The sequence below is a fragment of the Rhinolophus hipposideros genome (genome assembly GCF_964194185.1).
Source record: "Rhinolophus hipposideros genome assembly, chromosome: 17".
Taxonomy (NCBI): domain Eukaryota; kingdom Metazoa; phylum Chordata; class Mammalia; order Chiroptera; family Rhinolophidae; genus Rhinolophus; species Rhinolophus hipposideros.
Window position 1 is genome coordinate 55,274,865 of NC_138063.1, and position 14,003 is coordinate 55,288,867.

General features: G+C 38.8%; 1 protein-coding gene and 1 pseudogene across 3 annotated transcripts in view; both read left to right on the forward strand.

Moving 5' to 3' along the window:
• LDLRAD4 (low density lipoprotein receptor class A domain containing 4) overlaps positions 1 to 14,003 on the forward strand; it is a gene marked incomplete at its 5' end in the record, with an annotated part of 627,426 nt that overhangs the window by 372,287 nt on the left and 241,136 nt on the right. The window lies entirely within an intron of this gene.
• LOC308509916 (annexin A1-like) lies at positions 12,722 to 13,771 on the forward strand (annotated as a pseudogene). Its single transcript has one exon. The product of its transcript is annotated as an annexin A1-like (transcript).

Consider the following 14,003-nt stretch of genomic DNA (forward strand, 5'->3'; position numbering starts at 1 on the left):
AACATTATTTACAATCACCAAGGCTGGAGGCAACCTGGATGTCCATCAATGGGTAAATGGATAAATAAGAGGTGGTACATATATACAATGGAATATTGCTCAGCCATATAAAAGAATGAAATCTTGCCATTTGCAACAACATGAATAGACCTAAAGGGTATTGTGCTGAGTGTACTAAGTCAGATAGAACAAAACAAATGCCCTATGATTTTACTTATATGTGGAATCTAAAGAACAAAATAAACGAACAAACAAAGCAGAAACAAACCCATAAGTACAGAAAACATTCAGATGGTTGCCAGATGGGAGAGAGAGTCAAGGGAATGGGTGAAAAAGGAGAAGGTATTAAGAAGTACAATTCAAAAATGGCAGCGTAAGGTGAGACTGTAAATATCCCCTGGAATTTACAACTAATCAAACGACTATAACTCCACAAAGGACTCCCTGCACAGCAGACAGGCAAGACAAAGAGGCCCACTACTTAGTTCACCTAAAGGTGGGCGAATTGCACGAGTGGGGGAAGTGGGAAGAGAGAAGTACGGAGACAGAGCTGCACAGGCTCAGGACACGGACCTACCTCAGTGCTCCGAGCTCGCTGCATCCTGGAACTACCCCAGCTGCAAGAGAGGGAAGAACTCGGGCCGCTAGGGCTCCGTTTATGGCCCACAGGGCTGAGGGACAGCATATAACATGGCTGAACCCAACGATCATGGCAGAGACCTCAGAGCAAAGACTAAGGGAAGAAGGCTGAAAATGGTGGTTTAAGCCATCACTGCCGCAGAGAACGGAAGCCTTAGGCACTGAGCCTAGCCGCCCCCTCCCTACCGTCCCAGAGCTTGCCCAGCCCCACCTGCCCAGTGCTAGAAGCGGAACAGTAGCAGTGTCAGATCAAAAGAACAGAATATTTGCTGTACTGAGAACTGTGGACAGAAGACAGATATTCTCAGCCCACCTAGTTCCGGCAAAGGGGAGGGAGCTGTGGAAGCAGGAACAGCTATGGTGGTGGTCGCCGCCGTTGCTCTGGGCCACCTCTCACAACTCACCCTGCCCATGGCCCCACCTGTAAGGGTGGATCCCTGCAGGAGTAAACAGAACTGCTGAAACATACGGGCTCTGAATCTGGTGCAGAAAGAGCTTTGGAACTTCAAAAGCTCTCTGCATACCCACACAGACACTGCACCTATGACACAGGCGGGCTGTTAACAGAGGAGAAGCCGATCTCCCAGGGAATCTTCCCATTGTGTGAGAACCTGGAAAAGTGCAGAGAAAACATAGCACTACCATATGAGAGAGAAAAAAAGGCTGCAGTCTGATAGAAAATAAAACATTCTACCAACAAGTACTGGAAAACAAAAGAAAGACCTCTTCCTATCAACCTGTTGCAGAAACCATTCCTGTAGATGTCTAGGAAGAGAAATAATAAATCAGTAATTGCCAATAATAAGTAAGGCGACAAGACAGCTCAGAAAAAAAGTGAAAAGTCTCCAGAAAAGGAACTTAAAGATATGGATATATGTGACTTAAATGACAGAGAATTCAAGATTGCAGTTCTGAAAAAACTCAACGATATGCAAGAAAACACAGAAAGGCAATTTAATGAACTCAGAAACACAATCAAAGAACAACGTGAGAATTTTACGAAAGAGATTGTAAATTTAAAAAAGAACCAAATAGAATTTCTGGAGGTTAAAAACTCAATAGAAGAAATTAAGAATGAAACAACCAGCTTAGGTAGTAGAGTTGATCAGATGGAGGAAACAATCAGTGACATGGAAGACAGAAACCTGGAAATGACACGGATGGAAGAAGAAAGAGACTTGAGACTTAAAAGAAATGAAAGAACTCTACAAAATCTTTCTGATTCCATCAGAAAGAGTAACATAAGAATAATGGGCATACCAGAAGGAGAAGAAAGCAAGATGGGAACAGAGAATAAATTAAAACAAATTGTCCAGAACTTCCCAAACTTGTGGACAGGATTGGATCCTCGAATCCAAGAAACAAATAGGACACCTAATTATCTCAATCCCAACAGGCCTTTTCCAAGGTACATTGTATTTAAGCTGTCTAAAATCAATGAAAAAGAAAGAATCCACAAGGCAGCTAGGGAAAAGAAGACGGTAACCTACAAAGAAAAGCTCATTAGAGTATCATCAGATTTTTCAGCAGAAACTCTACAAGCCAGGAGGAGTAGGATCAAACATCAAAACTATTGAAAGAGAGAAATTATGAGTCAAGAATAATATATCCAGCAAAGATATCCTTAGATATAATGGAGGAATAAAGACCTTTCCAGACATACAGAAGCTGAGGGAGTTTTCTAATACATGACCTGCACTACAAGAAATACTAAAGGAGGCTATTTGACAACCATCAACAGCGACAATGTGTGGCAACCAAAACATAGAAAGTTGGTGAGTAAAGGCCTCAACAGGAATATGGGAATGGAGAAAGTAAGCGTGCTGAAGAAAATGGAATGCTCTACATATCAAACTTTCTTTTACATAATCTTAAGGGTAACCACTCAAAAAAAATCCAGAACTGAAATATATACTGTAATAAAGAAGAAACAGAGGGAAACATCATAGAATACCATCACACAGAAATGATAGACAAAAATAGAACAAAAAGGCAAAGAAACTATGGAGACACAGCCTTACCAGAAAACTAAAGATAGAATGACAGGAAATCCTCACATATAAATAATCACCCTAAATGTAAATGGACTGAACTCACCGATAAAAAGGCACAGAGTATCAGATTGGATCAAAAAACAACCCAACCATATGCTGTCTCCAAGAGACACATCTCAGCTACAAAGAGAAGCATAGACTCAAAGTGAAAGGGTGGAAATTGACACTCCAAGCACATGGTACCCAGAGAAAATCAGATGTAGCCATAATGATATCAGATAAAACAGACTTCAGAGTGAAAAACATAACACGAGACAAACATGGACATTTCATAATGGTAAAGGGGACTAGAAAACAAGAAGACATAACAGTCATCAATATTTATGCCCCCAATCAGGGAGCACCGAAATATACCAAGCAACTACTAACAGAACTAAAGGGAGAAATTGACCAAAACACAGTTATACTAGGGGACTTAAATACATCATTGACAGCTATGGATAGATCATCCAAACAGAAAATAAATAACGAAATAGCAGCCCTTAGACCACCTCAGGGATACTGTGGATGCCTGATCATGGCATTGTACGCCAGAAGCTAAACATTAATGAATGCCAACTATAATTTTATATATATAATGTGATGGCTCAGTGTGAGGTCGGAGGGATAGTGGATGGGGGGAGGGGGTTCATAGTGTGAGGGATATAAATGATGAACGTCTAAGTATTACTTTGTCTTGTACACCTGAAACTGCTCAGCATCACTAAACATCAGAGAAATGCAAATAAAAATTACAATGCGTTTATCACCTCACACCAGTTAGAATGGCTATCATCAACAAGACAAATAGTAACAAGTGTTGGAGAGGCTGTGGAGAAAAAGGAACCTTCATACACTTGTGGTGGGAATGCAGATTGGTGCAGCCACTATGGAAGGCAATGTGGAGGTTCTTCAAAAAATTACGAATAGAATTACCATATGACCCAGCAATCCCTCTCCTTGGGTATCTCCCCAAAAAATCTGAAAACATTTATACATAAAGACACGTGTGCTCCAATGTTCATTGCAGCTTTATTTACTGTGGCCAAGACATGGAAACAACCAAAATGTCCTTCGATAGATGAATGGATAAAGAAGTTGTGGTATATATACACAATGGAATGCTATTTGGTGGTAAGAAAAGATGATATAGGAACATTTGTGACAACATGGATGGATCTTGAGAATATAATGCTAAGCGAAATAAGTCAGACAGAAAAAGCAGAGAACCATGTGATTTCACTGATATGTGGTATATAAACCAAAAACAATAAAAAGAACAAGACAAACAAATGAGAAAGAAAGACTCATAGACACAGACAATAGTTTAGTGGCTACCAGAGGGTAAGGGGGTTGGGAATGGGAGACGAGGGTAAGGGGTATCAAATACATGATGATCGAAGGAGAAGTGACTTTGGGTGGTGGACACACAATGGGATTTATAGATGATATAATTCAGAATTGTACACCTGAAATCTATGTAATTTTACTAACAATTGTCACCCCAATAAATTAAAAAAAGAGAAGAAGTGTAATTTTTAATGACAAAGTAGTCATGGGGTGTAAAGTATAGCATAAGGAATATTGTCAATAATATTGTACTATGTATGGTGTCAGATGGGTACCAGATTTAGTGGGGTGATTAGTTCGTAAGTTATATGAACGTGTAATTACTATGTTCTAGAGCTGACTATTATATTGTATGTCAAGTGTAATTGAAAAATTAATTATGAAATTAAAGAAAAAACACAGCATAAAGAACATGGAGTCCTAAAGGAGGGAGCATAAGGGAATAGCTTGGTGGCTGATTCTATGGCAGGAACGGTGGAACAAATCTACACAATTGTGTCAGCTATGCGTAACAAGGAATTCAGAATGCCATTCAGGCAAAATAAATTTAACAACTAAAAAGAAAAGCGGTACATTGCTTTAAAAGTGCTGTTTGTCAGTTTGTAGTGTTCTCAAAAAATTAAAAATAGAAATACCTTATGACCTAACTGTTCTACCTCTGGGTGTTTACCCAAAGAAATCTAAAACAGCAATTCAAAAAGATGTATGTACCCATATGTTAACAATACCTAAGATATGGAAACAACCTAAATGCCCATCAATAGATGATTGGATAAAGAAATTGTGATACATATGTACAATGGAATATTACTCAACCATTAAAAAATGAAATCTCACCATTTGCGATGACATAGATGGAGCTAGAGGATATTATGCTAAGTGAAATAAGTCAGTTAGAGAGACACATATACCATATGATCTCACTTATATGTGGAATCTAAAGAACCAAATAAATGAACAAACAAACAAAATAGAAACAGACTCATAGATACAGAGAACTGCTGATTACCAGATTGTAAGTTGGTTTGGCGGCGGGAGGGGGGCGTGGTGGCACTGGGTGAAAAAGGTGAAGGGATTAAGAAGTACTAATTTGTAGTTACAAAATAGTCATGGGGATGTAAAGTACAGTATAAGAAATATAGTCAATAATGTTGTAATAATGATGTGATGTATAGTGTCAGGTGGATACTAGACTTATTGGGGGGATCACTGCATAAATTATACAGGTATCCAAGCACTACACTGTGCACCTGAAACTAATATAAAATAATATTGAATGTCAACTATAATTAGAAAATAAAACATATATTTAAAAGTGACATTGCATAATGAGCATTTAATAAACATTTGGGAAAGGAAAAAAATAATTATCTTTGCAATTGTGTTCTGAAAAAAAAGTACTGTTTGTTATCATGTACAATATAAGGTTTAGCTACACTTCTTTGGCTGAGGCAGGAGAGTGGGTTTTTCTTATTCACAGATCATTTATACAACCATCATCCTGGGCTCCCTAGTTGACCAGACTTCTGGCCAGGGTGGAGTGTATGTACAGGTGAAAATTAGACATATCTCCATGAGAGCAGTTCTGCACATATGTTGAAACATTCACTGACTGTATTGTTCTGTTTAATTACATATAAGGTGTGGTAAACAGAATAATGGCACCTCAAAGATGTTCATGTCTTAATCCCTAGAATTTGTGGATATGTTACCTTAAATTGAAAAGGGAACTTTATATTAACGACGTTGAGTTGCAGAGATTATCCTGGACTATCCAGGCAGATCCAAATCCATGGGCCTGAAAAAGCAGAGAAGCTTTTCTGGCTATGATCAGAGGGAGGTGTGATGGTGGATGAAGGGTCAGATTGATGTGATGTGAAAAGGACACCCCCTGCCATTGCTGGCTTTGAAGGTGGAGGAAGGGGCTTTGAGCCAAGAGATGTGGGCAACTTCCTGACAATCAAAAAGGCAAAGAAACGTTCTCTCCTAGAACCTCTGGGAAACAACACAGCCCTGCTCACACCTTGATTTTAGCTCAGTGAGATTCATTTAGGACTTTTGACCCCCAGAACTTAAGATAATAAATTTGTGTTTTAAGTCACTAAGTTTGTGATAGTTTGTTATAGCAACAACAGGGAACCAATACATGTAGGCTTGCATATATAAAGATATTGTTTAAGTAAAAAGAAGAAAATATTTTTCAGTTCTACATTTTCTCAGTGTTTTCACTCTATGAGAAATATGGGCATTTATTAGCTCCAAGTCTAAAATTTTAGTCCAATCTCTTCATTTCAGTAAGCATTCCCTAAGTTTTAGCCTTAGGTCACATACTAGGTGCAGCTCTGTCGCATAGTGTCACACAGTTAGTGACAGACAGCTAAATCTAGAACTCTCCTGAGTCCTTTTTGGTGGGTATTGTCATTTCACTGTATAATTTCTCAAGGCTTTTTTGTTTGTTTGTTTTTGTTTGTTTGTTTTTTCTTTTTTGAAGAGAAATACAAAAGGGAGGTGCTTTGCAAGGATTTTGTACATTAGAGGAATGGAGATATATTTGAAAATAATAGTTAACTAACATTATTTTCCTAAATTGGCAGTTTAGAGCAGTCCATTAAAGTGGACCCACATCATGTGACCAATGTCATTTGTGTCTTTTTTGTTGTTGTATTTTCTAATAGATTTACTGAGTATAGAAAATTCTGTATGTCTTATGTGGAGATGTTGTTGAAAGGGAACAAAAAGGGAGAATTAGTGATGAGCCTATTTAAGGTAGAGAATTCAAAGCTCCTGACTTTTTGGATCATGGACCCTTATCCGTAAAAGATTTTGAGGATAATCCCCTTTATATGTGTAATTATTTGAAAATTATATGCATATATTTTACTATTATAAACTTTATAAGATAAACACAGCATTATAGTTTTTACCAAGGAATGAGTAAAAATAAATGAAATTTTCTCATATTTTTTTCCTATTGTGCCATTCACTTCAGATAGCACTGCTCTAGAAAAGTCCTCCACAGCTTGCCCTTTGTGTGACCCTAAGAATCTTACTTGATCTCCATTGGTAGAATTTACATCCTCATCCATCATAACAAGTGATTAATGTAACCGACCAAGCCCTATTGGAATAGAACGGCTTATTTTCTTTGCAAGCTCTGTAGGATCAGGAAGCTGACATGTCTTGTCCCCATTGGATGTCACAGTGCCTGCCCATAGGAGGTGCTTCATGGACATCTGTCAAGCAAATGGATGAATATATTCATGAATGCTAGACTATTATAGCAAATGAGAAGAGCCAGAGCTGGGTGTTTGGGGTAGGGGTACAGATAGCCTTAAAGAATACATGGGATTTTGAGAGTCATGGGGAGCACCAACGAAGAGTAGGACAACATTATAAACAAAAACAAAGAAGAGCCATGAAGATTTGGGGACAGTGACATGAACTTTACTGAAGGAGAGTGGACGGTTCTTGTAGGAAAGGAAATTATGCTAAAGAAGGAGTTTGAGGTCAATTGTTTCACTAATTAATGTGGTCCTGCTTTATTCTTTGGAAACGACAGAAAGTTTTTGAGCAGTGTACTGACATCATATGCCATGATGGCAGCAACTGCAGCAAAAGAACCACAACTCAGGTTTGTGGGATCCTTCACCATTCCCAAAGTAGACAGATGGTCAACTGTGGATTTACTAGAAATAACGCATGTCAGGTATGAGGGAGATGTGAACAGGGCAGTGGTAGTAAGACTAGGAAGCAAGGAGTCAATGTGAATACATTAGTCCCCCCCTTATCTGCGGGAAATACGTTTCAAGACCCCAAGTGAATGCCTGAAACCGTGAATAGTACGGAGCCCTATATATACCATGTTTCTTCTTTTACATGCATACCTGTGATGAAGTTCAATTTATAAACTAGGCACAGTAAGAGATTAATAATAACCAATAATAAAGTAGAACAATTATTACAGTATGCCATAATAAAAGTCATGTGAATGTGACCTCTCTCTGACTGATCTGATAACTGAGATACTACTCAATGACTAATGGGCAGATAGCGTATACAGCATGGATACGCTGGACAAAGGGATGATTTATCACCTGGGTGGGATAAACCAGCACAGGGAGAGAGTTCATCGTGCTACTCAGAACAGTGTGAAATTTAAAACTTACGATTTGCTTATTTCTGGAATTTTCCATTTAATATTTTTAGACCACTGTTGACCACAAGTAACTGAAACCATGGAAAACGAAACCACAGATAAGGGGGACTGCTGTATTCTTAAAGTGAGACAGGATGACCAATGGACTATGGAGCTGGGGTTGGGGAGAAGCCAGGGGAAGCTTTTAGGTATCAAGCCTAGGTGAACAAAGATGTGATTCACTATATCATGAGGTCAGGGAGGGAGGTGCTTTTCAGGAAAAGATGCCAAGTTTGGTGTAAGATAAGCTGAATTTTACATAGAACTGTGAGACATTCAGTGTCTTATAAGTAGTTAGATCTTGGAACTGATCTAAATAATTGTAAAAAAGAAATCTGGGAGGTAAGTGATTGGGATTTGTCTTCTTTACGTAATTAATACAAAAGTCTCCTAAACATAAGCCTTGAAAAGCTCACCAAGGAAGGAAGGAGTGTGTTCATGTGCAGGATGATGGCCCAGAAGATCACGGTAGGCTCAGTTGTGGTGGCTGTAAGGGCCAGAGCAGGGACAGTAAGGATACTGCCCAGAAACACAGACTCCAAGCAAAGCCCCATCCAGGAACTTTCCTACCTAGACCCAAGGAATGGGTCTAGGAATGAATAGTTTGCTACCTAGACCCAAGGAATGTATGTAATAGTGCTTTCATGAACAGGTGTCCGTGGGAGATCTGGACACTTTGGGTGAAGTCGCCATGGGAGCCTTCCCTGGCCTCTTAATGAATAGCTGACAAGCAAGTCCAGACCTTCAGCAGTAGCAACTGCGGATGACTCTAAAGGGTAGTGGGACATTTTTCCTACTAGGGACCCAGGACTATGAAGAATTTCTATGAAGCAATTGGTGATTCCCTGAAGATACCACACAGAGTTTGTAGATTCAGGCATGATATGTCTCTGCACTTAGGGAAGAGCTGACTTCTTCCTGAGTATAGTTGCAATCACCCTTGGACTTTGACAGACTCTCAGGCTCATTCCTTTTCTCCAACCCTCTTCTTTGTCTCTGAAAAGAGCTCCTTTCTCCTCCTTTGCTTCTTTGAAGGGGCATGCTGCTTGCCACATCCCACTTTCCGGTTGTTTGCATCCTTCCCACCCCAGCCTTGGGCTTGGAAAAGCATGGCCAGCGGTTGGCCCGTGGACACATGACTGATGAAGCACAGAATCATTGCCTTTGTTGCCTGTTAACATGGTAGCTCCGTTCTGTTATTTTTATATTCAAATAGTCTTTAAAACAGTTTTTAACACATATTCTTACCTCCCCGATTGTGTTTTTTTTTTTTGAGATAGTGAGTTGGCCAACGTATACTGTGCCTCCTAGAGGCTCTAATTTACATCATATACATCAAGTTCCAGGCAGGAATCTGGAATGGGAGGGAAGGCCAGGAAAGATAACACCCAGTTAGTATTTGCCCCCTTTTATGACGCCTTTCTTGGAATCCTACCAACTTACATCTTATTGATCACAGCTAAGTCCCTACCTACCTGCAAGAAAGTTGCTTTTCTTTTTTTTTTTTTTAAGCCAGGCAGATCGCAATTCAAATAAAATAAGATCTGTGTTTTTAAGGATGAATAGGGGTGTTGTTTGGGGACAATCACTGTGGCATAGTGCTATAGACTGAGGGTGCAGGAACACTGGTAGACCTGTAAGAGGTGCTGGTATTTTGGATGAGAGAAGTTGACACTCTGAATTAAGGCACCAACAATGGGAATGGAAAGGAGAGTCTGAAATGAGAGTTGGCAGAAGGGTAACAGGAACCCCTCAGTACCTCCACAATTCTGATATTTATTCCTAATACTGAGAATTAACTGCAACTCTAGTCATCCCAAGATACTCTCAGGGACACTCTTGGGTTTTAGAAAAGATGGCCCTGATGTGAAGACTAGTTTCGGTACCCTGCCTTGTGGACCATCTTGACAATTCCCTTCCATCTTTGGGGGAAATGCAGCAGCTAAGAAATACATGCTGAGGAATAAGAGAAAAGGACCCAAGATTTCTTTTTTAAAATGTGTTTCTTAACGTGTGGCATAATTTCTCCATTTATGGATGGTACTTTTTAGTCTTTCATGAAATTTTTGCCTCTTATATATGGAAAAAACAGAGGCTATTTTAAAGCTTTAATCTAGTCCAAGAAACTGAGGGAAATAGACTTTTCTAGCTTTCAGCCCCGTTTCCCTACCTAACGTTAAATATGGCTATTTCTCCCATTTTAGAGGGTTTTCTTTGTAGAATATGAATGAGCTATTTACTAGGTAACAAAAAGACAAGCCTTTCAAGTACAAATGGAGCTTTGGAGATCTCTCAATTTGAAAGACTAATCTCCGCATAAACACAACTGTTTCTCCATATTGCCGGGAACACTCCATCTAGCTGTTTAGCCACATTTTCTATTATGGTTCTTATAATATGAAACTATGGCTAATAACTCAATGGAGAAGTATTTCGGCACAGTAGCAATAGGGATGTGTTTACATTGCGTTAAACCGTGTTGATGAGCAAAGAATATAGTAATTTTCTATAGAACTTGCTCTAATGTGATAAATAAAATTAGGCATTGTGTATTTTCATTCCCCTACATTTTCTGAGCTCATTTAGCCAGTAATTTCATTTCAGTGTTTTGGTTTTCTTTATAAAATATCTGCTTATACCTGTTGTCGTTTAGGCTCAAAAATCTTACAGTAAGTCTTCCTTTTTATTTATGTAAGTGAATGACATAACATCAAGACTGTCTTCCATAGGAAATAATTTGATGTCACTGTATCTAGCTACACAGTGACCTAACACCAGGAAGTGCACCTGGGTATAAAAAGATGGAGTCACTGCATTCAGAAATACATTTTCAGGATGACAGAGCCTGACTGTTTTGAGTTTCACAACCCTGTAGATGTGGCTTGTGAAACCCTCCTTCTCTTCAGTTCCTACCCCCACCCCCAAGAACTGGAGTAGTGAATTCATGGCTTGATAGACTGAAGAGAAAAATGAGGCTCTGTGCTCCATATTCATGTGCATCTGCCCCTTATGGTGACATGCTAATTGGTTGGCCTGGGCACAAGACTATGAAGCACAGGTTTCCTGTTCCTCGCACACTGCATCCTGTCTGCTGTGATGGGAGAAAGGCGAGTGAGTTGAATGGGGCTGAAAGAAACATTGCTCAACTCAGGATGGCAGCCTCTTGGATATAAAGACAAAAGATTGTCTTTTTTAGGAAGCTTTATATTAAAAATCTACATAACTATCAAAAAGTATATTGCGATTGTAATTTAAATGAAGTCATGTTTAATCTGCATAATTGGTTTAAAAAATCTGGACGTATGAGATTCTGTCTATTCCTATGATTTAGTTAAGTGGCACTCAGTTGTTGCTTTCATGTTAAAGTCAGCTTATCAAGTAGCATGCCCATTCTTCATTCTCTTGTATTTTTCATTTATTTTGAAGGTCAGATGAGTATGTTCAAATTATGTTAGCATGCTGGAGTCAGAAATGAAAAGACAATTTAACCTTCTATAACTTTTTAAAGAATCATACAGTATCAGGAAGTTAGTGTATAGGAGTTATGGACAAATACACAGTCCTGAATATTTTCAGGTATCAAAAATGAGTAACAGGAATGAAGATTGGAAAGGGTGGGTATGTTGAAGCACTTGGTTTTGGAGTACTACTCATTCATCACTTCATGTATTCTACAACCTTGTTCTAGTTCAACAGGGCAATATTTGGTGCCATTTATGTCCCCATTGGCTCACAACACCTAAAAACCACATTACATTTGGCATCAGGGTCAATATCTGTTGGTGGAGGACATGGAGCCAAAAGGAAATGGGATTTCCTAGTTGGGCTTGTGGCTTGGCAGAGGATTGTTGTGGGAAAGATACTAACTTCATTTAGACAGTTTATGTCTATTCACCAAAAGTGTTTTTCTTTATTTCTAAAGCAATGCTAAATTATGGACATATATGTAAACTGTAATGCTACAAATTAGATAGTCCTCTCTATCTAAAATCTCAACATCTTCATACTCTCTTCTCATTTTGTTGCTTTTCTTCCTTATCACTTGTCACTAATTAACATAACACATACCTTGCTTATCTTGCTTTTTGTCTGTCTCCCCTCTGGAATGTAACTCCAGGAGGGTATGTGTGTCTCTTTAATTCATTGGTGTGAAATACCCTCAGTACTTAGAACAATGCCTGGGAGTACAATTAATATATGTTGAATGGAAATGAACTAATCTTTAAAATGATGCCCAGAGTATAGTTTTTGTACAGTCATATGTATTTTGCAATTAATTATCTTTTAAAAAGACAATAGAATTGTAGTTCAACATAAGAAAGTCAACTAATTTAATATACCACATTAATAGAATGAAGGAAAGACAAAAACACATGCACATCTCAATAGATACAAAAAAAGGCATTGGACAGAACTCAACATCCTTTTATGATTAAAAAAAACCCTTAAAAAACAAAACAAATCTCTCTTTAGTTCTTTGGAAGAAGGTGGATAAAAAGAAACTTCTTTAAAAATGGCAATGGTATCAGAATTCCTCCAGCAGGCCTGGTTTATTGACAATGAAGAGCAGGAATACATTAACACTGTGAAAGGATCCAAAGGTGGTCCCGGGTCAGCAGTGAGCCCCTATCCTGGCTTCAATCCATCCTCGGATGTTGCTGCCTTGTATAAGGCAATAATGGTTAAAGGTGTGGATGAAGCAACCATCATTGACATTCTCACCAAGAGAAACAATGCACAGCGTCAATAGATCAAAGCAGCTTATCTCCAGGAAAAAGGAAAGCCCCTGGATGAAACTCTGAGGAAAGCCCTTACAGGTCACCTTGAGGAAGTTGCTTTGGCTCTATTAAAAACTCCAGGCCAATTTGATGCTGATGAACTCCGTGCTGCCATGAAGGGCCTTGGAACTGATGAAGACACTCTTAATGAAATTTTGGCATCAAGAACTAACAGAGAAATCAGAGAAATTAACAGAGTCTATAGAGAAGAATTGAAGAGAGACCTGGCTAAAGACATCACCTCAGACACATCTGGAGATTACCAGAAGGCTTTGCTTTCTCTTATTAAGGGTGACGGATCTGAGGATTTTAGCCAAAGTGAAGATTTGGCTGACTCAGACGCCAGGGCATTATATGAAGCAGGAGAAAGGAGAAAAGGGACAGATGTGAATGTGTTCAATACCATTCGTACCACCAGAAGCTATTCCCATCTTCGCAGAGTGTTTCAGAAATATGCCAAGTACAGTAAGCATGACATGAACAAAGTTCTGGACCTGGAGATGAAAGGTGACATCGAGAAATGCTTCACAACAATTGTGAAGCGTGCCACAAACAAGCCAATGTTCTTTGCTGAGAAGCTTCATCAGGCCATGAAGGGTGCTGGAACATCTCATAAGACATTGATCAGAATTATGGTTTCTCGTTCTGAAGTCGACATGAATGACATCAAAGCATGCTATCAGAAGTTGTATGGTATCTCTCTCTGCCAAGCTATCCTGGATGAAACCAAAGGAGATTATGAGAAAATCCTGGTGGCTCTCTGTGGAGGACAATAAACATTCCTTTGATGATCTCAAGCTTTTTTGATCAGAAGATTTTTTAATCATATCTTTTCATTCCATATTATAGACTTAAATAGGAAAGTTTCTTCAGTAGTATTAGTCCAGCTAACTGCCTTCTGAAACTGTAGCCTATAAATCATTTTTTGTATCACAACTCTGTATAATAGAAATAAGTTTTTGAAAAATATATTTACCCCGACTATAAAACCCCATAAATAGGTTCTAG